The 26,641-nt window shown below is 46.5% G+C and overlaps 1 protein-coding gene across 1 annotated transcript in view; it reads right to left on the reverse strand.

Annotated features, from left to right (window-relative positions):
• GAS2L3 (growth arrest specific 2 like 3) overlaps positions 1-25,512 on the reverse strand; it is an 88,352-nt gene extending 62,840 nt beyond the window's left edge. Inside the window, exon 1 of the mRNA XM_029599723.1 lies at positions 24,978-25,512. The gene's annotated coding sequence lies outside the window, so the exon portion shown is untranslated. The remainder of the gene's footprint in view (positions 1-24,977) is intronic.
• Positions 25,513-26,641: the final 1,129 nt, after the last annotated feature.

Consider the following 26,641-nt stretch of genomic DNA (forward strand, 5'->3'; position numbering starts at 1 on the left):
TTATTCTAGACAGTGATCCAAGTAGGCAAACCCAGATTTCAAGCATGATTAGGGCCGATTCGAAAAACTTATGACCTTACTTATCACATGAAGACTTAGCAACTATAATGCAGAGTGGACTACCGTAATTCCAGGTAACTTTAGCCAAACATATTTAGCAGAAGACATGACCTGCTGAATATTCAACTAAAGTAATCCCGGTAAATTTGCAGTTCACCAGCTTAGTAGATATTGACCTCTGGAGATTTTACAAAAGAAGAGAGCCCTCTTCACTGCAACTCGAAAGAAAAACTGGTACCCGGATCACATGGTCAATGGTCGGTGATTGCTGGTACATTTTAAAAATTGCAGCTCTATTGGCAGTATGTGACCAGATTACATGACCATGAAGTAGGAATTCACACAAAATATTTATCTTAAGAACAAAACATCTGATCTAAAACAAAAAAAAAACAAACACTATGGCATATTTAAGAGTGATGTCCTTTGGGTTTGATGTATTTAAGGAGTATCACTCAAATTAGACCTATCCAGATACCACAACTCTTCTATAATCTCTACAGTAGTATCCAACAAGATTGATTAAAGGACTTTCAAACTATGTGGTTCTTGGTGAAAATATCCCAAACTTTCTAATTATAGATCCCAGATGTCCAAAAGTGTTCCATATATAAGTAATAATAAAGGGATTTTTATGTACACTAGTAAAGAGAGAGTCCAGAGAACAAAAAAGGTAGAAGGAATATGTTAATGAAGTACTTCCCTGAATTTGCTAACTTCTCAACTCTCTACAAATACTTCACTCTAAGAGGAAATTTAGAGTGAATTTACGTTGCAAAAAGAAAAAAAAAAAAAAATTCCTTAGTTTTTATTTGCATATCGAAAACTGTTCTAATATATGAATTTGGACATTTGGGACCGATGATTATGCAGAGGGGACAATTTTTAAAAGAATTCTACATAGGTGAAAAGGTGTTTACATATGGAGAGAGCACCTTTCAAAATTCCTTTCCTTCCCCCAAAGTGCAGGAAAGTTTATATGCCCTTTCCATAGCATGCAGAACTTTCCCTGTGAAGGAAAGGATCAGGACTGGTCCGGCAAAGTATGCATTAGAAGTTTTATTTTTAGCTTCCTACCAGTACTTATGTACCTCGCTGGACAAGACATTTTCAAAGTGAAATTTTGCAAGCAGTGTCCCTTAGAAATTGAGTTTGCAGTACATTTCATTTGTTCAATGTCTGGTAAAGGGAGTGGCTACTTGCTTAAGAGCAGATGTAATCCTAACCTAAATCTCTGATGTTCTTACAGAAGTTACAATTCAAAATTCACATTTGATTTAAAAAATTGCATTTAATCTGATTGTTTATGGCAAATTAATTTTCTTCAACTTATTAAAAAAAATAATAATAATAATTTCCTAGGATCTATTTGCCAATTGAAAAAAAAACTAAACATACAGAAAGCTCTACTTGTATGTTGTAGCGCTGAGTTCCAGATTGGCCCTGGAAAAAAAACTAGATGCTGGGCTGAAGGCATAGTCACATGTGTATCATGTTATCTGTGGACTTCAGATAGCAATGCGTGGATAAGAATCAGATCAACCAATTAGGACAGTGGTAGACTCACTAGAACTAAAACCACAAAAAAAAAAAATTATATATACATACACACATACATACCTACCTACTTCTGGCAAAACTCCCACCTGCATTACTTTCTGTGTGCTACATATTACAAATCGCACACACTCATACAGCTCCTTCAAAATACTACTGTAATAAAAATATACTAGAATACTGGTCTGAGGTTGCCTAAGAAAAAAAAAAGTTTTACCAAAAATTTTAAAAGAAACCCAAAGAAAAGCAAAACCCCATACATATCCAGTCTGAACAACAAATGAGCAGTTGTGTGTGAGTATTACACCTTCTCAACTGACATACTCACTCTAATTATGAAAAGATCAGTCTATTAAATCAAGAAATATATAATAGTCTGGTACTAATTTGTAAACTATTATTTTTAGCCAAAAAACAAAATCATTTTGCCTTTATTTATATCCAATTTGAAGGTATATCTTTAGAATGAGGTTTGTAGCAGACCTACCTTAAAAGCTTGATATTATCAGTGTACTGTACACAACAATCTTCAGATACAATCCTCTCTTTTCTGATAGGAACTTATTTGCACTCCCATAAGCCTTTTCTGCATAGGTGAGAATTAAATCTCTGAAGCAGAGAAGATTGGGATGGGATTTTACAGAACATGGGTGCCCAGGCTTTACTATTGAAAGTCAGGCTATATTCTGGGCATTACTAAATACATTTGTTACATTAGAGGAAAATCCACTCCCTCCTATCCAGCTAGTGGGAAGTACAAGGAGCCCTTTGTGCCAGCTGAGAACCAAAATCAAACTCGTGGTAAGATGCTACACTGAGCTATTCAGGGATTTAAAAAAAAAAAAAAAAGTGGCAGAACAGTCCAGAAGACAAGTTGCTCTTATTGTAATAAAAGAGTACAACATAATTAAACACGCTTTAGCAGCGGCATCTGCCAACGGAAGAACAAAAGAAACTCTGATTTTCAGGGACCGAGCAAACCATGAACAGTATAAAATATTCCCAGAGTAGCTATTACAAGAATGTTTAGCATCTGCCTCTGAGGAATATGCATCATTTCTCCTTTGTTGAAGAAATAATGAACTTTTCAGAAAACTCTACAAACAGAAGTTTCACATCTTGCTCCATTTCACACAAGTTTCCAATTTTTTTTTATTTTTTTATCCAGAGAAGAATTCTTGGCACAGAAATATTTTATAGGCCTCTGGAAAACAAAAGTTCTCTAACAAAGTGCTTAACTAAAAAAGGTCCTTAAGTGGCTTGTAGTGAAAATAAGCTATAGGAACCACCAACTAAATGTTGTTCTTCACTAACTTCAACATGACAGAATGTATCCACAAAGCCAAGGGAACAACTCCACCTCTTACTGCAATGATTTAAGTTAAATTAATACAATTCATGCAAGACTGGTTCAATGTGTCACACATGACATGCAGTTTGATGATACCTCTGACCAGTACAGATACCCTCTCACCCTTCTTTTTCCATTAGTAATATTAAAAGCTTCCCTCCCATCCGTGAGCTTCTTTACCAGCCTCGGTTCCTCACCTTTGTGTCCCTATCTCCATCCTTCTTGGACACTTCTTCATGTCCTAGCTAGCTCCTATTCTCTCCTCTCCCTAAGCCCAGCTCTCCATTAGGAAGATACAATAAGGTGCTCTCAACACACTTTTACCCTTAGTTGTGAGCACATATGTGCAATGCAGCAAGGAGTTTTGAGCACAACGATGTGTGTTAAGTTAGTGCCCTCATATGGAAATGCCATGCAAATGAAGGCATTAGCTTTAAACACACACACACACACACACACACACACACACACACACACACACACCCTCCCCCATGGCAATCAAGTGCCCCAGTGGTGGCACCTGCTTACCTGCTGTTTTCTTAGCACTGGAAACAAATCCCAGTTTGAGGTGGAGTAAACTTTCCAGGGTTAATGTTAGTCTAAGAGCTGAAGTGGGTGTTTCAGTGCTGGTACCTATAGTTGGTATTTTATGAGCAAAAAACATGCTTTCTGCACAAAAAGCATGTTTTCCCCACACACTGAGTGCACCAAGTTAATTTTTCAAAAAGGTAAATTTAAAAATTGCTACAATTTTGTTACAAGCCCATTTACCTACATTATGTTTCAAAAGCCTTTGAAAATTGCTTTAATAATTTGCTATTCAACTGTCAATAAGTTTTACCCATATTAAAGTGCACTTAATGCAGGTAAATCTGCTTTTGAAAATTGCCACAATAGTATGTTACATTTACCTTTGGAAATTACCATGAACCTTTGCCCACATTTTCTGGTGTGTGCATATTTTATTTAAACTCCCGATGCATTAGCATACCATTAGCTCACTGCAGTGGGCGTTTAAAAAAATTAGCGTGTGTGTTAAGAAACCGTGCGCTGAATTTCAACACGCAGTCTTAACGCCCATCTTTTTGCATCATCCCCTATTAATTGCTTAAATTTGCAACACTGGAGAGAAATGTTTCATTTCTTTCAAATATTGCTCACTTCCTTTCATTTACATTTTTGAGCCACATTTTAACTATTTTCAGTTTAAATGTAGCAACTGCATCTTTGATTTAACATATACTAAGGATGGGCAAGTTGGAATATTTATGACAAAGCCCCAGAGGGTCATACTTGCACAGTGACATCTCCTGACTCAGGGAAGAGATTTATCTGCACAATACAAAAGCATCTTGTCCTTAATCACACCGCCGCCACCCAAACAAAAAATTAAATTCAATCAAAATCCCCTTCTGAATATTCCCCCTCCTTCAAAGATTCTGGAAAAGATGACCATGAAAACAGACATACAATCTGCATTCTGTACTATTCTCTGTCTCACTTGAGGACAAATTTCACAGCTTGATTATGTACTGAACGAAAAACACTTTCTCCAATTTCTTTTAAATCTGCTACTTGTTAGCTTAAAGGGGAGTCCCCTAGTCCTAAGTGTTTGAAAGAGTAAATAGCTGTTCCCTCATTACCTGTCCCATTCCACTCATGATTTTGTAGACCTCAATCTTATCCCCCCATCAATTCGCTCTTCTCCAAGCTGAAGAGCCTTAAGTTGTTTAGTCTTTCATAAGGGAGCTGTTCTGACCCCCGAAATGAGAAATTATTACTTACCTGATAATTTCCTTTTCTTAGACCAGACAGAATTCAGAACCAGTGGGTTATGCACTTCTACCAGCAGATGGAGAAGGAGCAAAGCTGACTTCACAGTATATATACCCTTGCAGTGAGATCAGCCTGCCAGGATTCTCTTCCAAAGCCAACTGTGGAAGACCAGCAAAAACTTGATTAATATCAGATAACCATTTCAGTACTCAGCCAACAGTATACACTGAGCACAGACAAAGAATGTTTCGACACTAGTCCAGGGACTGGACTAACACTAACCAGTGACCGCTAGAACACGAAGCTACGCAGGATAACCATAGAACAATTATTCATCAGCTGAATTCATCAGTCTGATCTAAAGAAAATTATCAGCCAAGTAGTAACTTTCTCATTTCTTAGTATCCAGACAGATTAATTCAGAACCAGTGGGGGTGTACCCAAGCTAATCCTGAATAGTGCATGAAGCTGCCCACGATTCAGTCAAAAACCGCACATGCAAAGGCTGTGTCCTCCTGGGCTTGCACATCCAGATGATAATACCTGGGAAAGGTGTGTAAGGAGGACCACTATGCAGCTCGGCAAATGTCAATGGGAGACAATTAACTTTCGCCCTTGATGCTGCCTGAACCCTAATGGAATGAGCCCTAACTTGACTAGGTAATGGCTTTTCAACATCAACATATGCAACCACGACTAAACTCCTTAATCCAGCGAGCTATTGTAGTCTGCGAAGCCAGCTCGCCCTGTTTACCTCCACCGTGGAGGACAAAACAGGCCCTCCGACTTTCAGAAAGTTTTAGAAACTTCCAAATTCCTCATGATAGGTCTCTGGACATCCAAGGGTCGCAATAGGTGTGTTATGGTTTTGAGGTGTTGGAGTGGATTCTTGGGTACTGCGGTGATGGCCACTCCCACGGGGAGGAACCCCGTGAGGAACCGCAGTACTAGGCTAGACTCGGGACACGCAAACACAGAAGATTGTCTTTATTATACAGCTGGATACCACCAGAGGTGGCAGTAGTGAGGTGATCTAGAAGTGGTAGTCCAGGGGCCCCTCGGCAGAGGAGACCCATCCCATAATGGTAGATGTTAGCAGCACATGATAGTAGAGGGAGTCCCGGATGCAGGTTCCTAGTGCTGAGCTGTAGATGAGACAGACTGACAAAGGTTAGATTACTCACTAAGTTGATAGCTGAATTGATGGAGATCCCGGCAGGCAGAAGTAGTTGGATTACAGGCACCAAGACAGGGAGAGCAGACCCTCGAGGAGCAAGTACCTGGTATCCCGGATAGGCACCTGAAAGAAAGCATAGGGCCCCAGAGGAGCGGATACCCAGGTTAGATGAATGACCCCGAAGGGCAGAGAGCTTCCAGCAGCAGCAAGGAAGCGACAGAGCAGCTTAGACCGGAGGCATTCCAATCCTTGCTAACTCAAGTTGTTAGCAAACGAAGGGCAGGCTAAATACCTGGATGGCATGACGTCACTCGAGGGGGGATGCCCCCGAGGTTCCTGCCATGACGTGGATGGCGTGCGCATGTGCACTCTAGGAGGCCCTCAGGAGAAACATGGCAGATAAGCTTTGCCATTGCTGTTCCGGGGACGCCAGAGAGAGCGGCATGAAGATGCAGCAGTAGCCATCTTCCCAAGGCTAGAAGAGAGAGCAGGAAGAAAGGTGAGGCACAGAGGTCAAAGCCATCCGAGGCCGATGGACGCAACAAGGTGATATTCCTCCACATCTCTTTCCCTATCCAGAGACAGCAGGAAAATGGACAGATTCAAGTGAAAATTCAAACCACCTTTGGAAGGAATAGTACGCAGCTCGAAGGAACAGCTCCCAGAAAGACAAGACCTACAGCTCATATATTCAACATGCAGAACAAATTGACACAAGAAACACATTTTCAATGCCAGCAATCACAAGGAAAGGTTACGCATCGGTCGAAACATAGGGCCCGCTAAGAAATCCAAAACCAGATTAAGACTCCACAAGGGCACCCATAACCACAAGGGAGGACTAAGATGTTCCACTCCCCTCAGGAAACTGACCACATCTGGATGAGCTGAGAAGGGACCACCATTCACCTGACCCCTTAAACAGGCAAGAGCCGCTACCTGTACCTTTAAGGAATTAAAGGCCAACCCTTTATTGAAGCCATCCTGCAAAAATTCCAAAGTGTGCGGGATCTTAATTGAATGAGGAAGCACCCTTCCATCTTCACACCAAGCCTCAAACACTCAAACTCGCACATAGGCTAAGAAAGTGGAGAATTTTCTTGCTTGGAGCAAGGTGGCAATCACTACAGCAGAATATCCACGCTTTGGCACACTAGCCCTCTCAAGGGCCATACCATAAGACAAAATTGAGTCGGATCTTCACAAAGAACAGGCCCCTGCTGCTAGAGGGGGAGGGGGGAATCTACCAGCAGCCTCTGCATACCATGGTCTCCTGGGCCAATCTGGCGCCACCAAATGCACCATCCCTCTGACTCTCGACCCGCTGAACCAGCCTGCCCAAAATGGGCCACGGGGGAAAGGCATACAGCAACTTGTTCTCCAGCCATTCCTGCATGAGAACATCAATGCCCAATGACTTCGGATCTCTCCTGCGACTAAAGAATTGAAGAACCTTCACACTGTGAGAAGTAGCCAGTAGGTTCAGAAACAGAAGGCCCCAGCGATCCACTATCAGTTGAAACGCCTCATCTGACAATTTCCATTCTCCTGGGACCAAATTCTGCCTGCTGAGAGAGTCTGCTCTTACATTGTCTTGTCCTACAATGTGCGAGGCTGAGATATGAAGATGCACTTCCATATGTTGGTCTACCTCTTGTGACACTTCCTGGCTCTTGGATTCCTCCCTACCTATTGATGTAAGCCACCATCATTGCGTTGTGCGACATTACCAGGACCGCTCAACCCAGCAGCCTGAAGCTGAACTGCAAGCATGCCAAAAGGATCACCTGGGCTTCCAGCCAATTGTTGTTCCAGAGGAGACTCTTCTGTATCCCAGTGTCCTTACTTCGTTATTTCCTGACAGTGAGCTCCCCAACCCTGGAGGTTTGCATCTGTTGTGAGTACCAAACAGTCCACCAATGTCAGGGAGATTCCCTCTCTCAAATGATCCACTTGCAACCACCACAGGAGGTGACAGCAGACTTCCATCAGCAGGTGGAGCCAAATCTAACGTCCTGAGATTGTGGGTTCCAATGACATAGAAGGGAGCACTGATGAGGATGCATGTGCTCTTGCACACGGCACCACTTCCAGGGTCGCCACCATCGAATCCAGTACCTGCAGAAAAGACCACACTGTCAGGTATATAGTGTTCATCAAGAGACGCACCTGTGTAACCAGCTTCTGAATATGAGCTTCTAGCAGGAAAACTTTGCCCTGCTTCGCATCGAACCAAGCACCCAGATACTCCAACGACTGAGATGGCTGAAGACTACTCTTAGCTAGGTTCATCACCCAACCGAGCTCCTGCAACAGGGAGATCACATGGTAACATAGTAATGATGGCAGAAAAAGCCCAAAATGGTCTATCTAGTCTGCCCAGCAAGCTTCCCAAGGTAGTAACTACCGCTCCGTGCACGTTACCCCAATGCTTCTCTTAACCTTGCACATCACCTTTGCTGCTCTCTTCCAGCGACTTCACCCAAATCAACTAGTCATCCAAATATGGGTGTACCAGGATCCCATCCTGTCTCAACTCTACTGCCACCACCACCATAACCTTGAAAAAAAAGTTCTGAAAGCAATGGCCAGAGCAAAAGGCAGCACCCAAAATTAATAATGGCACCCCCAAAACTGCAAATGCAGAAAACATTGGTGCTCCAATCGGATGGGAAAATGAAAGTACTCAGACAGATCCAAGGAGGTCAGAAATTCCCCTGACTGCATGGCCATCATCACTGATCGTAAGGTTTCCATACAAAAATGAGTCACCCGCAAATGATGGCTCAACTCTTTGATATCCAGGATAAGACAAAAGGAGCCCTCCTTCTTGGGCACAATGAAATAGATTGAATAGTGACCTGTATTTTCTTGAGACATCGGTACTGGAACCACAGCCCTCAGACTGAGGAGCCTTGACAGTGTACACTCCACTGCCTGCTTCTTCTGCAGGGAGCAGCAAGGAGACCCCATGAACACTTCGAAACTCCAGCACATATCCCTCTCGTATCACCTCCAGGATCCACCTCTGATAAAAGAGGGAGACAGACATCCCACTATCTCCTGTTCCCAGGGGTGGGTTGGCAAACCTTGATTAGGACACTCAGGGAGGTACCACTACCCGAGCGTGCACCCTGCCTGAGCCATCTGGGACTAAAGGCCTAAGACCTACCAAAAGGTTGAGTCTTCTGAAAGGTCGCCCCTCTATAGCAGTGGTCCCCAACCCTGTCCTGGGGGCCCACCAGCCAGTCGGGTTTTCAGGATATCCACAATGAATATGCATGAGAGAAAATTTGAATGTTGTGGAGGCAGTGCATGCAAATTTTCCGCTTAAGATTTAACTACTTTGCAAAATTGTGTCACCCGCTAATTTGATCGCCTCACTCATCGTACCCTTTTCAGATCATTTATAATATATATTAAAAAGCACCAGTCAAGTATGCAAACACCCCAAAATGGGATTTTTCTTTGGTTCAAGCATGGAATCTGCCCCAGGTACCCCCAGCATCTGGGAAATCAAGGCCTGCAGTTCATCTCTATGACAGAACCACAACATAGTCCTATGTGTTTCCAGTCCTGGAGGAATTTCCCCAATCCTTCAAAAAGAGCCAGGATCTGCCTCATCAGTGCCATCCGGATTCCTCTCAAGAGTACCTGCCATCAATCAAGGTATACTCCAATGCTTAACAGTAGTAGCGGAAGAGGAAGAGGCCACCGCCTGAGAATTTGACCCCACAGGTTTAGATGGGGCTGAGGACTGCGCCTGAAGAAAGGATTGCAATCCTTGAAAAATTCTACCCAAGAAAAAGGCAGAAGGATCCATGCCAAACCAGAAGGCATTTGTGTGGCACCCACTGAGCTATCGCCCACTGCTAAGGTACCAGTTCAGGGAGTTCCTCGTTCAGGCATCCCTCCTGATATGTCTAACTAGGCATTCATCAGGCTGGGAAGGACCAGGCTTAATAAAAGCCGAGGAAGATAATTCTACTGAGCCTCTAAGCAGCGCTGGCACAAGTGAGAGGGCACTCCAAGCTGAGATGCCTGAATATGACAGGCAGCACAGAGGGAAAGGTGCTTAGGTTTCTTAGCCACAGGAACCCTTAGGCCATCAGTACACTTAACAGGCGACTGAAGATGTGCCCCCAGCTGAATTCTCGCTAAAAGTGTAAGTGCACAAAATTTAGGTGTCCCAAGGGTATGCGTCACAATTCTTAAGCCCAGTGTCACCGTGCTATTCCTAGGTGCACAACCAATATGTTCCAGAATGTGTGCACAGGCAGCACGCCCAAAAGAAACAGCGCACAATTCAGATTCACAGCTAGACGCACTTGCACACACCGACAGTCCTGCAGAGGGCAGCCAAACATGCATAAAAAAGGCAGGCAAAAATGCCTATCACATGGCACACAGCAAGAAGCCTAACTGCCGGACCTAGCCCACCCGGGCTGCTCAACCTGCCAGGCTGCCCAGGTCCCTTAAATCTTCACGAGAGCGGGAATGAACGTTGTAATGTGCCAAGCACGGAGACCGGAGGAAGTCTTACAATAATCCCTCTACTCCCTCTGACTTAAAAAAAAAAAAAAAGGAGGGCAGATCCAAGATGGCCACATGAGAGGACGCTGCTGCACTGCCTGCTCTGAGATTTCCTAAAATTTTCCTTTATTTTGCTACTTTTTCTTCTATTATACCCCATAAGAGGAAGGGTAAGTGCAGGTCTATTCATCTGAACCCAGCACCCCCTCAGACCAACGTTCTTTCAGTATGCGGTCCCTAGTCCTGATTTGAGGGTGTCGAGCCCCGCTGGTGAGGCGGCGAGAGAAGCACTGCTCTCATCTGGGGAAATATTGACTCCTCCTGACCCTTGACCGCCGCCGCTGACTTCTCCCTCCGGCGCACCAGATGGAATAGACGATGTTTCACCAGAGGTAGCGCAGAGTATGTATGTCGCCCCCCACCCCCCAGAGATGGAGCTTTCTGGGGAGAGTAGAGAGGTAGGAGGTTCTGTTCCATGGGCCACAGCGTCGGGGAGTGTCGGCGTTTGTGGAGCCATTGCCCCAGCACCAACAGCTGTGAATGCCGGTGAGGGGGGATGGTGCTGCTCGGCCCCTTGTTGAGATTGTAAAAACCGGTAGTGGTAATTTGAGTCCCTGTGGGACCTGATTGTGGGAATGAACTCTGCCTTGAATGAAAAGTCTCAACGCTGGGCCTTTGTATCAATTTTATCCAATACTATAGCACAAGATCATCAGGAACATGCCTCTTCCATTCAAGTTTTGGGAGAAGATATTAAAACCTTACAAGCTTCTAATGTGGCAGTTATTCGTGACTGTACATTTTCTGATTGAAATCATTGGAGAATTCATTGAAACATCTTAATCTACGTTTCTTGAATTTTCCTAGAATTCTTGGTGAACCCCCTCTTATTACTTTTAAGAAGTTTCTGTCTGAGGTTCTAAAAATTCCCTGTGAATTAATCCCACAGTAAAGAAGTTAATTTTTCTCTCTCAAAGACAAAACATCGCAAGTTAACTTATCTAGTGAAAGGGGGAATGTTCTGATGTAGAAATGGTAGATAGATCTGTCCTACTTGTTAAATCTTGTTTGGGAAAAAAAGGTAAGTCTTGTGATGAGGTATTGTTTTAAGAATTTAGAAGTTACGAACTTTATCCCCCAAAAAAGTATTTACCCTGATTTAGCTAGGCCAACTCAAATACATCGGAAAGCTTTTTTGAATATGCGCTCTGATGAACAAAAAATTAGGAGCAAGTTTTATGTTAATTATACACTTGCATGGGTATCTTAAGTATAGCGAAAACACACATTCTTTGGTCCAGAACAATTGAGGGATTTCTTGAATGCTAGAGTGCTAGAATGCACTTCTTCCCAACAACTTGAATTATACTTGGGTCATTGTAATTATTTCGGAGTATGTCATGTGCAATTTCAACATTTAAATGTTTCCAATTTTCTCCTCAGTTTATCCACCCCTTTATATGTTTCTTTATGATGGATGAGATATTTGTTTTTTCCTGAGGGTGAATTTTACAGATTGTAAAAATATTTTCTCTTTATGTTCTTTCAATTACCATTACAAAGTTCATACTTTGTTATTTTTGGAAAAATTTAATAAAGATAGTTATTAAAAAAAAATAATTTGTTAAGTTCAGCCTTTCCCAGCTGGCTACAGAAATGGTTTCTGGCTATGGGGGGAGAAGGCATATACCGTCACCGCCGTGTTTGGCTTCCTGCACCCACTGCCTTTCAGTTGTTTAATTCAGCTAAGTCCACGCTGGTTGAAAAACCAGCTACCAGACCATTTCACTCATCTGAGGGCCCACAGAAATCACCTCAGGAATTCTCAACTAGGGGAGGGACCATTAGGTATCACCGCAGGAGAGCAGGGCAACAAAGCTCCTATTAATTCGACTCAATTTCAAAGCAATCTCCAGTACGTCCACCATCTAGAGACGGAGAATACTGGCAGGCTTATGTAGCAGAAAAACTATATATACTGTAACATCAGCTTGCTCAGTGCATAACCCAATGGCCCTGAATCCACCTATCCACATGCTAGGAAATGTGATTTTACCAGAAGATTATGTCAGACCAATCCGATTGACTTTTTCCATTGACTGACTAGAGTATTAGATCAAGGAAGAGCACGGTGTGATTTTACCTGGATTTCAGCAGAGCTTTGATATGGTCCCTCATAGGAGGCTCATAAACAAATTGAAAAGCCTGGGAATGAGTGCCATAGTGACAAAGATCAGAAATTGGTTGACTGACAGATGACGGCAAGTAGTCGTAAATGGAACCTAATCTGAAAAGGGAAGAGTGGTAAGTGGATTGCCTCAGATCGGTTCTAGAACCAGTTCTGTTCAATATCTTTGAGAGTGATATTGTAAAAGTTTTAGAAGGAAAAGTTTGCCTTTTTGCAAATGACACTAAGATCTGCAACAGAGTGGACACACCTGAAGGAGCAGAGAGAATTAAAAGCAATCTAGAAAAATCTTGGGGAGTGGTTGAAAATTAGGCAGCTGGAATTCAATGCCAAGAAGTGCAGTCATGCATTTGAGGGTGCAGAAATTCAAACCTACTTTATGTGAGGAGGGCGAAAGCCTGATGTGAGAGATCGCGGGGCAATAGTGTCTGACAATCTGAAGATGGTGAAGCAGGGCGACAAGGCAGTGGCTAAGGTCAGACGGATGTTGAGCTACAGAGACTGATTCATAACCAGCAGGACAAAGGACGAGATAATGCCCTGTACAAATAGTTAGTGAGGCCTCACCTGGAGTACCATGTTCAGTTCTGGAGACGACATCTCAACAAGGAGACCGGATTGAAATGGTCCACAGAAAGGCGACCAAATTGGTGCAGGGCCTGCACCAAAACCAGTTATGAGATTGAAGGACCTAAATATGTATAACTGGAGGAGACATGAAGGGTGATATGATACAGACACATACATGAAAGGTATTAAGGCACAGGAACCAAACCTTTTTTGATAGAAAGAAAACTGTAGAACAGGGGGTCATAATATGAAGTTCTAAGGGGGGGGGGGGTCATTTCAGGACCAATGGCAGGAAGTATTTCTTCACAGAAAGGGTGATGGATGAATGTAATGCTCTCTTAGTAGAGGTAGTAAGGACAAGGACAGTAATGGAATTCAAAAGGGCATGGGATAAGCACAGGGGATTCCTAATGGATAAATGATGGAGACAAAGACAAGGGGTAACCTACACAAAGTGATAACTACCCAAAGAATTTAAAAAAAAAAAAAAAAAAAAAAAGACTTGCTGGGCAGACTGGATTGACCACTTGGGTCTTTTTCTGCCAAAATTTACTATGCATATTTTGTGGAATAAAATGCCTTACCACACTTTAAATCTTGATTTAATTCTTCTATGACTCCAACAATGGAATAACCCCATGGGTCAAAGCAGCTGTCATTCAAAATGACCAATATTCCACCATAGAATTTTCAGCAGCCATCTTGGAATGCCAAATACATAAAGAAATAAAAATAGTTCTTGATATTTCACTGTATTTCAACTTTTATTTTTGCATTTTTTTTCTAATGGCTGCAGCTACCCCTAAATATGAATTTTTAATCTGAGGGCATATTCATACTGCAGTAAGCATGAGTAAGACCTCACAGCCTCTTCTTCAGATGACATCCAAGATGTCTCAAAAGTTTAACATACTTTAACATTTTATGATGGTTCATTTAAAGGCCACATGCTTCCACCCCCAACCCCTCATTTTGTGGAACTTTCTTGATTATTTTCCATATCAGGCTTGATTTCGTTTCTGCAGTACTGCCTATCACTCTATTCAATCCAAGGATATCAGACTTGCTAGACTCCCCTGTCATCGTGATTTATATATAATCATGATAGAAAATCCGGATTTTCTAATACCCATTTTGCTGTATGCGGAAGACAAAAAGCAGACTACACTGAAGTACCTGTTTCTACGGACAGTTTGGGGCAAAAATGAGCTAATCACTCAGGGCAAGTAATATCTGTTCACATCCCAGTCTCTGTAAGGCACTCAGCCACATGCACAACCAAGGCATATGATAATCTCTTACTCATAGTTATGATTTTTACTGCTTACGTGATATTGGATATACATTAGTCCTTGTAAAAACTGAGGCATCCCGAGATACCCCAGAGAACAGAATTGCTAAGCTTCCGAGAACTACACACATCCAGGAATTTTCAAGAGGAACCAATGACGAAGCAAACGGCAATGTTATCAAAAGTTTTATTAAAATCAAAAAGTGTGACAGAGGGAAAAAAAAAAAAAAAAAGAAGTGAAACCGATGCAAAATGTGCTCATCTTAAGCAACAACTCATGAAAAGCATCAGCATTAACATTTGCAACTTCTGCATGCATAACTTAAAAATAGCATGGGATGTTAACTTATCCATGAGATTCTTCAGGGTTTACTTCCACTGTTTTCTAGGCTTTCCTAGAATTGGGTGGTTATATAATTAGTCCTGGGGGAATTCTGAGCTACTGCGGAGCGCAGACTTTGCGCAGAATTCCCCACCTGCGCAGAAATGCCAAATTATGCGCAGAAAATAGCAGAGGAGACCTGCATGCCGCAAACAAACCGTGTCCTGCGTGTGCTGTGGGACGCATTCCGTTCGCAGCAAAAGATGAAGGCCCAGGCACGCCGTTCGCGGTGAAAATGGAAGGCCCCTGTGTGCTGCAAACTGAGTGTGCTCCACTCGCGGCGAAGATAAAGGCCCCGGTGAGAGAGAATGTGTGAGAGAGAGAAGAGGGGGTGTAAGAGAACAGGAGGGTGTGAGATAGCATGGGAGGATGCTTGAGAATGGGTTTCAGAGAGGGAGCATGGGTTTCAGAGAGAGGGAGCCTATATGAGGAGATTGTGAAGGAGTGTGTGTGTGAGAGATTGGGAGCTCGTGTGTATGTAAGGGTAGCCTGTGTGAAGGGATTGTGTATGTGTGAAACAGAGCCTGTGTGAAAGGGTACATGAGAAAGACATAGGTAGCCTGTGTGAGGATGTATGTGTGAAAGAGAAAGGGAGCTTGTGTGGGTGTTTATGCAAAAGAGGGCCCTGTATGAAGGGGTGTGTGCACACAAGAGAGTGAGGGAGCCTGTATGAGGGTATGTGCGCGCATGTGTATTAGAGCAGCGGTTCTCAACCTGGATTGGCCACTGTTGGAAACAGGATACTGGGCTTGATGGACCCTTGGTCTGACCCAGTATGGCATTTTCTTATGTTCTTATGGTTCTCACATGTGTGACACAGAACACAACTGTCATGGGGCTAAATATAAATATATACTGTATGTTACAGGAACCACCCTGAACCCCCCCCCCCCCAACGAGTGCAGAACAGAACTAGAACATTCCCCTTTCAATTTACCATGCAAAAAAGTTATTTCTGGTGTCATCTCAGCAACAGCAACATAAACACTCTCTCCTACCAGGTGCAATAGCCCTCCTTATGAAAAAACAGTAATTTACCACCAATGCATGTTCTATTGAGAAAGCACAACCAATAATATTGATACAAATGCCTACATGCTAGTAAAATACTTCACCTCGGTCACACACATAGAATTGACCTTCACCAAGTACAGACAGACCTCAAATTACAAATATGGAGACATACTGGAATGGAAACCCAAAAAAGCCACTCTGCATGCAGTGCAAAACTGAAGAAATGGAAACAGAAATAGCGCACCTAATAGACTCCCAGGATCTGCAATAATGTGCACAAACTAATGTGCAAAAAGTTACACTTGGATTATGGAACTCATTCAAATAGTAACAATTCTACCTATGAAAAAGGTAACACTACAAATATTTAACCAGGCCCTAAACACCAATATACCTCCTATGAGGAAAACAGAACAAGCCAATCTGCTACAGATCCCTACACAGAAACTACAAGCTTGCAGAATACCTTTACCTGTGTTACATACGTAGAACACAGATACAGAATAAAGTGACCATCAGGCTAATGATTTTGTTTTTCCCATTGTTACACTGCATAAACTCAGTCTGGCTTCTTGCTGTTTCCAGTTCAGTTTTTGTCTCCACATTTCTATTTATACATTTCTCAAGTAATATAAAATAATAAATTCCAAAACTAGAATAAATGTTTCAAGACAGCTAATAGATTATCAGATCATTAAAAACTTACAAAATTATTAAAAGTTTTCTAAACACCAATAAAATATTTCAAACAGCAGACATCACATAATACCCAATAATTAAAATAGCAGTCAATCAAGAAAGATAAACTTAAAAAGCCACCTTTACTTATCCTCTCCAGCAACTCTCCTACTCCTTTCCCTTGTAGGCCAATAGCACACATCAGAAGCAGCAATGGCTGCTGAAGCTCTGTTCTGACACTCCTCTTTCTTAGGGCTCATGACTAGTCTTTTGCGTACACAAACGCACACACACTTTCTGTTATTCACACACCAGTCACCTCCCAGACCAGTCTCTTATTCTCACGCACACCAGTCACCTCCCAGACCAGTCTCTTGCTTTCACATATTTTTTCTTACTTACACACAGTCTCAATCACACTCACACACACATGCTGGTTCACTCTCTCTGTCTCACTGACCCCCACCCCCAGCACACATGGCAGTTATAGCACAAGGCAGCCAGTATGCTGCTATTAAAGCAGTCCTGACAGGCTGGGAACTGCAGCAGGAGTAGCTTATCCCCAGCCCTGCAGCAGTAAGAAGGCAGCACTCTGTTTGCCTGTGCTGCGATCATCGCAGCACAGAGCAGTTAGCTGAAAAGGTGGCCGAGGGGATTTCCTGCCATGCGGCTGTTTGGGAAATCCGTCGAGTAGCCGTGATGTGCGAGGGCTGCGGGAGTCAGTGACAATCTCTCTGTGGGCCATTGTTGGTCGCATGGGTGAGTGGCCAAGAGCAGAAAGGCCACGATTCTAGCTGCAGAAGGCAGGGGAAGCTCCCACATTGCAGAGGCTGCAGGGAGGAGGGGCTGAAAATAGTGGCTGTAGGCTGTGGATAGGCAGAGCCCCGGGAAGCCAATGACAGGCTCCCCATATGATATGATGAGGCTGCAATTTGAACTGCAGGAGCCAGTTGTAGGCTCCCCATAGCCTGAGGAGAGGCAGGAAGTGTTCTCGAAGGGAAGGGCTGGAATAGACAGCTACGTATCAAGCCACTAGAGCTGCCAGTGCTCCCACAATGAACTTGGCCGCAGTCGCAAGTCTCTGAGCCTCATGCCAGTACGAGAAGGAGAGAGGGAAACTGCAGAAGGCATTGGGGGTTCTTACGATTTAGGTCACAATCTTGCTGATGTCAGTGATGACGTCAGTGGGACCTGTAGTTCTGCAACAGGGGACATATAAAAAAAATGTTGGACTTCCGGCGATGACGAGCAGGAGCAGGAAGTGAACGGGGGAAGCTCCGTAGCTCCGCTCCCGAGTATCAGTAAAAATAGCGTACTTACAGCTTGCTATTCGCCGCCCTGCCTACGGGATCGGCCGCTGAAGGTGCTGCCGCACGCCTGGGACCCGGTAGACCTGCGGGTGATGCGCAGGTCGAGCACCCGTGGAAAAGTTGAGCGCCGACCGCATAGACCACGTGCAGCTAAGATGGCCGCGGCAGCCCATTCCGGGGAGCCTGTGCTGGCATCGGTCACGGAGGAGGCCCTACAAAAAATCTCTCAGCGTGTCACTGAAGCGCTGGATGGGCGCCTCTACAAATTGCAAACCGCGATGGAGGACATCAAGTCGGCGGTAGAAGGCCACGCTAAGCGGTTAGACACCGCGGAGGGCATCATCTCTGACCTGGGGGACCGGCTGGTTACGACGGAGCAGCGTTTGGTGGGCCTGCAGAGTCGGCAACAAGAGCTCCTGGCTAAGATGGAGGAACAGGAGGACAGGGGACGCCGGAATAACTTAAAAATTATAGGTCTCCCGGAGGCCGTGAAGGAAGGAGACCTTAAGGACATTGTTGAGCAGTGGCTCCCCCAGCAGGTAGGCCTCCTTCTATCCGGAGAACGGCTCCAGTGTGAGCGGGTTCACCGCGTGGGGCCTCTACGAGACGGTCGGGGGCGCCCGAGGCCGGTTATGGCCCGGATCCTTAACTGGGACCACAAGACTCGCCTGTTGAGGTCTTATCGCCAGAAGAGGGAGGTGGACTATCATGGGCACAAACTGCTGCTCTTTAACGATTTTTCGGCCGCCACGGCAGCACAGAGGAAGGCGATGGCTCCAGCATGCACGGCCCTGCATCAACGTGGCATTCGCTTTGCCCTGCTCTACCCGGCCAAGCTGCGGGTCCAATACGACAATAACACCCTTTTCTTCAATTCTAAAGAGGAGGCCGATGGATTCGTAGCGAGCCTTCCCCGTCCGGCTGGAGAGTGAGGGGCCTCAGCCATGAGCCCTATATGATGGTTTTGGAGGTTCTTTATTTGTTCCTGGACTTCCGTTCATTAAGGTTATCCAGTCTGGCTAGTGCCACATTCATGCTGTGGAGCGGCGCCTCTCATTCGAGCGGCTTTGAGACAGTGTTGGAGCCGGGTTGCTGCCCCATGGAGTCAGTTCTCTTAGTGGACCTTTGGCTGGTTGTTTTGAGCCTCAGACCCTGTTTTTTGGTCTTTTTTTCTTTTCAGCTTCCGTTTGCGGACCTTGTTTACCCCTCCATTGCTGGACCTTACCCATGCACTGCGGGTCGGGGGAGGGGGTTCTAAGTTTTGTGGGGGTTGGGTACCTTAGGCAGGGGTGGTAGATGGTGGGGAGCGGGGCGGGAGAGGGGAGACGAAGAGGACAGGGGTGTTCTATGGAGCTCGGTAGCTTAGGCTCTGTGGGACGTAGGGGGGGGGGGTTCTGATGTTGGTCTGGCTGAGTTGTATGTATGTGAGTGTGTGTGTGCGGGGTATGGGTTGGTTACAGAAGGGGACTAAGGGACCTTGGGCGTTACGAGCTTTGTTGATGGCACGAGTGTGGGTTGCAACTTCCCCTCCAGGCCTGGGCTGGGAGGCCAGGGGGGTTTTTTGATACTAAGGGCTGGGGACGCGGGTGGCTTCGGCTGCCCCCCTCCCCCTTTCCTACGGATTGTACTCTGGATATTACGTGATGGCGCCCTTAAAAATTGTCACTATGAACGTGGACGGCGTTCACTCGCCTATTAAGCGGACTAAATTGTTTGCTCTATTTAAGCGCCTAAAAACCCAGGTAGCGCTGTTACAAGAGACGCACTTGGAGGATGCGGAACATGAAAAACTAAAAAGGGATTGGGTGGGACAGGCCTATTATTCATCCTATAACAGGCGCCAAAGGGGAGTTGCCATTCTTATTCACAAAAATTTGCCTTTTCGGCTGGAGCGTATCTGCCAGGATGCAGAGGGCCGATACGTTCTGGCGGCGGGCACTCTGTTCCAGCAACGTATTGTGTTTTGTGCTGTATATGCCCCTAACGTCTATTCCAGGGAGTTTTTTGTTTCTTTGGTTACTCTCTTGACTGACTTTTCGGATTATAGTCTTGTAGTGGGTGGGGACTTTAATATAGTGGCTAATCGCCAGCTTGATCATGCACCCCCCAAACTCACCTCCCGAGGGGAGGGTACGGAAGGGGTAAATTTACTGTGTCAGGAACTCCAATTGTTAGATATTTGGCGCATATTGCACCCGCAAGAGCGGGATTTTACCCACTTTTCCCACCCGCACAAGGTATATTCCAGGTTAGATTATTTGCTGGTATCGGATCAGTGCTTTGCTAAGATACAGGAAGCCAATATAGGCACCATTTCGCTCTCGGACCATGCCCCGGTGACCATGGTTCTCCATTGGGGAGTAACTGTTCGACCCCTCCATTCTTGGCGCATGCGCACGGATCTTTACCTGGACAAGGAGTTTCATGGGTATTTACAGGCTTGCTGGAAGGACTACGTAGCACATAATGCGACCCCGGAGGTTACCCCGGCAACTGTGTGGGAGGCAGGGAAAGTGGTCATGCGCGGGGCTATTATCGCTTATGTGGCTAAGAAAAATAAGCGCTGCAATGCCGAAATTTTAAGGCTTACGGGAGTGCTTAAAGCGGCCCAAAGTGCTCATATGGGGGATTTGGCGGAGGACACTAAAGCGCAATTGGATAGGGCGCGGGAAGCTTTGAATAGCCTGCTTCATCAACGGGCTTCCAAATCCCTACGCTTTTACCGTTATCAGTTATATAAATACGGTGATCGCGCTAGTCGGCTTCTGTCCCATCTGGTCCGGCCCCGAGGCCAGCGTGCCGCGATTGTTGGTATCAAAGATAGGCATGGGGTACATCAGTCCACACCTACCGGTATAGCGAACCGATTCTTGGAGTATTATACGGCCCTTTATGCCTCCAAGTCCATGGATACGGCGATTGCAGACCAGCTGTTCGCTGACTTACCCTGGCCGCAGTTAACTGCTGACCAGGTGGGGCTGTTGAATAATCCGATAACTACCCAGGAAATCTATGCGGTTATTAAAACACTCCCATTGGGGAAGGCGGCGGGCATTGATGGGCTGGGGTCTGAATATTATAAGATCCTTAATTTTGGGGTACTGGAGCCGGCGCAAGCTTATTACAGTGATCTGCTGCGCACGGGTGCCCTGCCCCCTGCAGCTAACCATTCAGTCGTTGTAGTCCTCCCTAAGCCCGGGAAAGACCCTGCGGAGGTGGGCTCTTACCGTCCCATCTCGCTGCTCAACGTGGATGTTAAAATCTTGGCTTCTGTATTGGCGGCTCGGGTGGCCACTGTCTTGCCGAGTCTCATCCATACGGACCAAACTGGGTTTATCCATGGTCGCCAGGGGGTGCGGAATGTGCGGCGGTTACTGGCAGCTTTAAGTTATCGGGCTGAGGCAGAAGCACTGATCCTGAGCCTGGATGCGGAAAAAGCGTTTGATTCGCTTTCATGGGAGTATATGTTCTGGGTGTTGGAGAAATATGGGTTTTCGGGGGCCTACCTCCAGTGGTTACAGGCGTTATACCATCACCCTAGTGCCACTATCTTACTTAATGGCCAGCCCACTGAGACTTTTCCAATATCTAGGGGGGTGAGACAGGGGTGCCCACTCTCCCCTGTGCTCTTTGTCATGGCGCTGGAGCCCTTGGCCATTTGTCTACGGCGTGCCAAAGACATTTATGGTGTAAGCCTGGATGGGCATCCCCTGAAGCTGGCCATGTTTGCGGATGACCTGTTATTATTTGTGGGGAAACCGCGTAGTAGTGTTCCGGCCATAATTCAGTTATTTGACCGGTTCCATTTAGTAGCCGGTCTGAAAATCAATTACGATAAATCGGAGGCATTATCCCTACATGAGAATCTCCAGGCCACGTGGGGAGGGGAGTTTCCCTTTAGGTGGGCTCCTGGCCAGATTAAGTATTTGGGGGTTGTGATCCCGAGGGATTTGGGTCAGTTGTACCCCTTAAACATCGCCCCGTGTATTGCTAAATTTCAAGCTCAGTTGGAGGTGTGGCGAATGTTGCCCCTCTCGCTATTTGGCAGGGGAGCCCTGGTTAAAATGGTGTTGGTGCCAAAACTACTGTATTTACTACACATGCTCCCCTGCTGGCTGACTGTGGCCGATGTTCGCCGGTTACGCTCTGCCATCCAGGGTTTCCTATGGCGAGGGAAACGTGCACGCTTAGCGTATGGGACAATGGAATATCCCCGCGAATGTGGGGGGCTCAATTTGCCGGATTTCCGGCTTTACAATGTAGCCTGTCAAATGCGGTTTGTGGGGGAATGGCTAACGGGGTCATATCGCTATTGTGATGAGGGGATGTTGGGGTGCATGTCCACTCCGGGATCTCCGCTGAATCTCATTCAAATGCGGGTGGATCAGCGGCGAGTTGCCTGTTACCCTAAGGTTCTGCTAACCCCCTGTATTAAGGCGTGGAGATGGATGAGGTCCAAGTATAAACTATCGGGGGGGCGCTCGTTACTGCTCCCCTTTCTGCAGAATGTGGAATTTCTCCCAGGGCGTGATAGTCGCCCGGTATTTCAGCACTGGGCGGAGAGGGGGGTATTATTTGCTTTTCACATGTATGATCCTGTTACAGGTACTTTGTTGGACTTTGCTACGTTGGCACGCACTTTTCAGTTGCCGGTCAAGCAATTTTTTGCCTTTCTCCAGGCCCGGCACTACTTGGCTGCCTTTCCTTGGACTCGCCTGGAGTTTGAGGCTGAGCTACGATTTGCAAACGCCATTTTTGATACTGCGTATCTTCGGAATACCATCACCAGTTGGAAGCGTCTGGGACAGAAGCTTGGTGATGTGGTTCCGACTCGTCGTCTGGCCGAGCGATGGTCTGCAGCTTTGGCTTCCCCGATCACCGAACGACAGATGTCTTGCTGGTGTCGAGACATATACCGGTTGATACCGGATGTAGGTCTTAGGGAGCTCCAATTTAAGCTGCTCCATTCGCTTTATTATGACGATGTTCGGCGGTTCCGGATGAAGTTGGCTACCTCACCTACCTGTATTAAGTGTGGCACTGCTGATGGCACCTTGTTACACCGTTTGGTTACCTGTTTGCAACTCCAACCATTTTGGTGTGCCGTGCTGGAGGTGATTGGGAAGTGTGTCGGGGTGCCTATTCCGCTCACTGGCTGGCTGTTGCTCTCGAGTAGGGCTCCGCGGAACCAACCTGGCAGCGGTGCTAAGGCCCGATTTGAGAGGCTGGCAGTTCTGATGGCCTGCCGTACTATCCTGGCCGGGTGGACGGAGGCCCTGATTCTCCCCACCGCAGCCGCCTGGTTTGGGAGAATGGCCTCCCTAGCACAGATGGAACGCTTGGACTACTTGGTTGGCAAAAGGAGGCCGGACCCCATGTACTGTGACTGTTGGGACACTTGTTTTGCTAATTTTCCCACGCCCCTGCAGGAGGAACTGTGCCGTAATGGTTATACTACTAAATGGTCCCTTAAAGTGACAGGGAGAGGGGGGCAGGGAAGTAAAGTGTGAATGATGGATGGCTGGATGTGTGGGGGTTGGGGAGGGGGCTCGGGTTAGGGAGGGAGGGACTTAGGGTGGGGGGGAATAAAGAAAAAATGGGGGGGGCGGCAGTTGAAAGAGCTCTTGCTTGGTTTCCCACCGGTGATATTGTTGTACCCGTGTGTTCTGTACTGTGTTTTCTCAGTTTATTATACTGTACTGGTTGGTTCTTTCTGCCATCCCTGTTAATAAAAATTATTTTGACAAAAAAAAAAAAAAAAAATGTTAAACGCCGCAGACCTGTGGCAGCTAATCTAGGAAATCCCTGCAACCACATTCTCAGCTAACTGCTCTGCACCGCAGCACAGGCAAACAGCTGAGTGCTGCTTTCTTACATCTGCAGGGCCATGGGGAGTCTTGGGACACGATTTCTGAGGCAGCAGCATGGCCCTTTCTTCTTCCCGCGTGCCTGGTAAACATCACTTCCTCTTCCGAGCCACAGGGGCAGGACAAAGAAAAGGCCATGTTGCTGTGCCGGTCTCCATAAACACTGCTGATGTTCCATTCTGGGCTTGAAAGTGTTGACAGCATGGGCAGGAATAGCAACAGTGTTCACGCTGGGGTGAGGAGAGGAAGGGAAAAGCAGCAGGAGACCAAGAAACGCATGACACACTGGTGTGCCTCAACACCAGTGTGTCATGCGTTACTATACTATATACATACTATACTAGAGAGAGGGAGCTTGTGTGAGGGGCAGTACTGAGAACAGGGTCAAACTCTGGGACTGGCAATAGAGTGGAAGGGGTTGAGCCTAGAAGCTGAGGGGAGAGATACTGGCAGATGTTGGAGTTGGGGCCTGAGAGGGCAAAGTGGCCAGGGGAGTAGGGACAGCAAATGGAAGGGACACTCTTACAGTGAATTTCTAGGGAAATTCTGCATCTTTAAGTAATAACTTTCTGTATTAATTTAAAATGTAATTACTTAGACTGACATGTAAATTGTGTTATTTTGACCAATATAAAGTTTGCAGAATTTTAAGTTTATGTGCACAAAATTCCCCCAGGAGTATATAATACAGCAAATCTAATAGGATTGCATAAGACATTTTCATTTTATTCAAAGTACATTTGTTCTTTCCATTTTTTCCAATACATTTTAGATAAGAAATATTGAGATAAGAGCAACCCAATGACCTATAAAAGTAAGTTTTATGAACAAATAAGCACATTTATGAACCAATCTATAACCGAGCATACAACAAGAATAGTAACTCTCGAAGTTTTTGTAAAGCACCCACCTTCAAATATTAAACAGAAAACTCAATGCCCTCCACAACATCAAGTAACTTAAAAACCCAGCGAAAGAGGCGGAGGTCCCGGCAGCATCAATGCTGTGATCGTAAGGCAGTTTAAAATCTTTGCACACTGCAATCTCGAGAGGGCAGGTCCTTGCGGCCGAATGCCACTTGCACTTTCCCCACAGGGAAGCCTGTCAAGATGCAAACTCACAAACTACTCACAAATCTCCCAACGAACACTCAGCCCCGGACCCAGCAGCTTCGCAGGAATAGGTAGAATTTCCACCCACCGCTACTGCAGCTCGATACTCACCCATCACTTTCCGCTCGCCTCTGTTTATGTAGCAGCAGCTCGAAGAAATCCCGAGGTCCCACGCCACGAGCTTCTCCCACCACTTGCCCCCATCATCCGTTCCTGTTCGAAGGAACCGCTGGCTGCCCTCCTCCAACCACTCGTTGGTGGCCGGAGGCGGCTCCATTCGAAAAGGCCAATCGGGGATGAGAGGGTGGAGCTTGTCCCGGAACAGGCTGACCAATCCCTCCCTGCGTCGGCGGAGGGGAATTGGGGGCGGGACGAGAGAGAGAGGGTGTGGGTGCGCGTCCTGCAGGGAGGTCAGCATACAGAAAAGGCACCGGCGTAGACAGATGTACTAAAGGGTTTTATGGGGAAAATGGGGGCGGTTTTGTTGCTAGTGCGCAATCTGTAGGAAGGTTTCCCTAAAGAGAAATCTGTAGTACGCAACCTGTCGGGCCAATCCTGTAAAGTGCGGCCGTGTTTACCCTGCTCCTAAGCCGCTTCTAACTCACGTTTCGGCCGCGTTAGCCCTTCCTGCGATCCCGAATCCCCTTTAACCTACTCCTACCGCGTCCTAAATTCCCCGGGTAACCCCTTCCGCCCGCGGCATGCATATTGCATGCAAACGAGCCAATTAGCTATTCCCCTAGCATCCCGTAACCCGCGCCCCGACTAACGCTACCTTTCCCTGCCGTTTTGTCGCGCGTTTAACCTGCAAATTTACCGCCTACCCTGACCCAGGCGGTAGAGGCATGGGTAAGGGTAGGTGGCAAGCTTTCCCCCAGCCCCCGCTCACCTGCCCCGGCCGCGATCATGGGTGCCGGTCTCCGTGGCAGCCCCAGTCCTCTCCCCTCCTCCAGAAACCAAAAAAAAAAAAAAAGCGAAAAAAACGTTGCAGCCCCCCTCCGATGTCCGGACTGGGGCTGCCACGGAGACTGCAACGGCAAAGCGACTTTTCAGTGTCCCCCCTCCTCTCGGAGCAGGGCGCCTTGCTCCGGGAGGAGCGGGGACACTGACGGCGGCGAAGCAACGCAGAAGCAACGGCGAAACGACTTTTCAGTGTGTCCCCCCCTCTCGGAGCAGGGCGCGAAAAGCAGCCTTGCTCCGGGAGGGGGGGGGACACTGACGGCGGCGAAGCAACGCAGAAGCAACGGCGAAACGACTTTTCAGTGTCCCCCCCCCTCTCGGAGCAGGGCGCGAAAAGCAGCCTTGCTCCGCGAGGGGGGGGGGACACTGACAGCGGCGAAGCTTTCCCCCAGCCCGGACACCGGCAAAACTTGCTGTTTTGCAGCCATGAGCCACGAGCAGGAACGCGAAGATCTGGCTCCGATAGCTCCTCCCGACAAGATGGCCGCCTGCACGGGGAAAGAGTACAATTGGCCGCTGAAGACGTGACATCACGACATCACGTCTTCAGCGGCCAATTGTACTCTTTCCCCGTGCAGGCGGCCATCTTGTCGGGAGGAGCTATCGGAGCCAGATCTTCGCGTTCCTGCTCGTGGCTCATGGCTGCAAAACAGCAAGTTTTGCCGGTGTCCGGGCTGGGGGAAAGCTTCGCCGCTGTCAGTGTCCCCCCCCCTCGCGGAGCAAGGCTGCTTTTCGCGCCCTGCTCCGAGAGGGGGGGGACACTGAAAAGTCGTTTCGCCGTTGCTTCTGCGTTGCTTCGCCGCCGTCAGTGTCCC

Source organism: Rhinatrema bivittatum, chromosome 4 (assembly GCF_901001135.1).
Source record: "Rhinatrema bivittatum chromosome 4, aRhiBiv1.1, whole genome shotgun sequence".
Taxonomy (NCBI): Eukaryota; Metazoa; Chordata; class Amphibia; order Gymnophiona; family Rhinatrematidae; genus Rhinatrema; species Rhinatrema bivittatum.